Genomic DNA, 2,870 nt, shown 5'->3' with positions numbered 1-2,870 from the left:
AGTGACTTTGACTTAGTTGTATGGTGAGTCATTGACTTAGGTACTATTAAACACATTCTGCAGAGTGTTTCCTACAGTATCAATGCATTATTGTCTAACTGTGCATATCTCTCTCCTTTCAGTGTTTGGCTATGCAGAGCAAGCTGCCTGTACATCTGTGTATAGTCTGTATGAAAACAGATGTTTTCAATTCTTCTGGGGAGTGACTGGGTTATACATCAGGAATTATGTTTAACATTATGAGAGACAAGAAAACTCTTGTCCTAACAGAATATTGATGCTTTTTGGGCCATAATTAAAAAAAAAAGATGTCAATTTTTAGTAGAACAAAAATATAACAAGACAATTCACTGGAATGGTATACCTAATAGACAATTCACATTTCAAATGAACTTATGGGAGTTGTTTTTTCCAAGATGCCTTATTAACATAGCAATATAGTGAAGATTCACATTGTGTTGTATTTATCCCCTTCTATAAAGATGGTTTCTCAGGCATGAAATAGGTGTCATTAAAATAATCACTTGGTATTCTTTTAACTGCTATCCATTTTTTTTCCTCCAAAATATACCTTGTGGTATTCTGACTAGAGTTAATTTGGCTCTTCTCATTTAATTCCAAAGTCATTTGAGCTTAGATTTATTTTTTTGTTTGCTTTCTTTTCACTTCATCACTCTCCTTTGGATCTCCTTTGGATCCTTTGGATCTTAAGCTGTCATCATGTTTTCAAAACTATTTTCTAAAAGGAGTTAGAGACAAGATCAAGAATTGACAAATGGGACTTCATAAAATTGCAAAGTTTCTTTAACGCAAAGGACACTATCAATAGGACAAAACGACAACCAACAAATTGGGAAAAGACCTTTACCAATCCTACATCTGATAGAGGGCTAATATCCAATATATACAAAGAACTCAAGAAATTAGACTCCAGACAACCAAATAACCCTATTAAAAAATGGGGTATAGAGCTTAACAAAAAATTATCAGCTGAGGAACCTCGAATGGCCGAGAAGCACCTAAAGAAATGTTCAGTATCCTTAGTCATAAGGGAAATGCAAATCAAAACAACCCTGAGATTCCATCTCACACCAGTCAGAATGGCTAAGATTAAAAACTCAGGTGATAGTAGATGCTGGAGAGGGTGTGGAGAAAGAGGAACACTCCTCCATTGTTGGTGGGACTGCAAGATGGTGCAACCACTTTGGAAATCAGTGTGGCGGTTCCTCAGAAAATTGGACATAGCATTACTTGAGGATCCAGATATACCACTCCTAGGCATATACCCAGAAGATGCTCAAACATATAACAAGGACACGTGCTCAACTATGTTCATAGCAGTCTTATTTATAATAGCCAGAAGCTGGAAAGAACCCAGATGTCCTTTAACTGAGGAATGGATTCAAAAAATGTGGTACATTTACACAATGGAGTATTACTCAGCTATTAAAAACAATGAATTTGAGAAATTCCTAGGTAAATGGATGGAACTAGAAATTATCATCCTGAGTGAGGTAAGCCAATCACAAAAGAACACACATGGTGTTCACTCACTGATTATTGGATATTAGCCCAGAACCTTGAAATACCCAAGATTCAACTCACAGACCACATGAAGCTCATGAAGAAGGAAGACCAAGTGGTGGTGATTTGGTCCTTCTTAGAAGGAGCAACAAAACACTCAAGGGAGCAAATATGGAGACAAAGTGAGGGACAGAAACTGAAGGAGGAGCTTTCTGAAGACCGTCCTACCTGAGTATCCATCCCATGTGCTGTCACCAAAGGTAGATGCTGATGTGGAAGTCAGGAAGTGCATGCTGATAAGAGCCTGATATAGATGTCTCCTCAGAGGTCTGCAAGAGTCTGACATATTCAGAGGCAGATGCTCACAACTAGACATTGAACTGATCATGGGGTTCCCAATGGAGGAGTTAGAGTGAAGACCGTTGGAGCTGAAAGTGTTTGTGGCCCCATGAGGAGAGAAACAATACCAACCAACCACAGCTCCCAGGGTCTAAACCACCAGCCTGGGAGCACTTAGGGAGGGGTCCATGGCTTCAGCTGTATATGTAAGAGCGGAGGGCCCTGCTGGGCATAGATGGGAGAAGAGATCCTTGGCCTCATGAAGGCTGGACTCCCCAGGGGATGGGAATTTGAGGGTGGGGAGGTGGGAGTGGCGGCGTAGTTAGGGGTACATCTGCAGAGAAGCAGGAGGAGGGGTGAGGGGATGGGGGTTCCTGGGTGGGTGGGAGATGGGGTAAGGGGACAACATATGAAATGTAAATAAAGCATCCAATAAAAAAAGAGTTAGAGACATTTGTTCCATATACAATGATTCTGATATTTGCTTTTCTTAATCTAAATGCGCTATATGTCCTTTCTGGTGATACTTCCTTTCTGCATAGAGACTTTTGACTATGAATTCATCATTTTTGACATTTTATCTCAATTGTGTTATATATTTCTTGTGAGTTTGTGTGATTGTTCTGTCAGATGTGTTTGCTACTTTTTTCATCACTCTGAAAAAATATCTGAGAGCACAAAATAGAGGAAGGAAGGGATTGTTTTTGTTGACATCCTGAGAATCCAACCCACCATGATGAGGACAGAATGAAACTTGGAGCAATTGGCCTTCTCACATCCAGCGAAGACTACCCATGCTCAGCTCACTGTCATTCTATGCAGTTCAGGACTTCAGCACATGGAATGGTGTTGCCCCAAAATAAAGTGAGGCTTCTAACCTTGATATCATAGTATAAATCATCCCCTTCAGGCATGCCCAGAAGCTTGTCTCCTTCATGATTCTAGATTTGTCAAGTTGACAGTGAATGTTAAATCTCACAAGTGATACAAGACCCCATGCCTCACTT

The sequence above is a fragment of the Grammomys surdaster genome, unplaced genomic scaffold (genome assembly GCF_004785775.1).
Source record: "Grammomys surdaster isolate TR1022 unplaced genomic scaffold, NIH_TR_1.0 188, whole genome shotgun sequence".
Lineage (NCBI taxonomy): Eukaryota > Metazoa > Chordata > Mammalia > Rodentia > Muridae > Grammomys > Grammomys surdaster.
The sequence above is the reverse complement of the archived record's forward strand: the minus strand, read 5'-3'. Positions refer to the sequence as shown.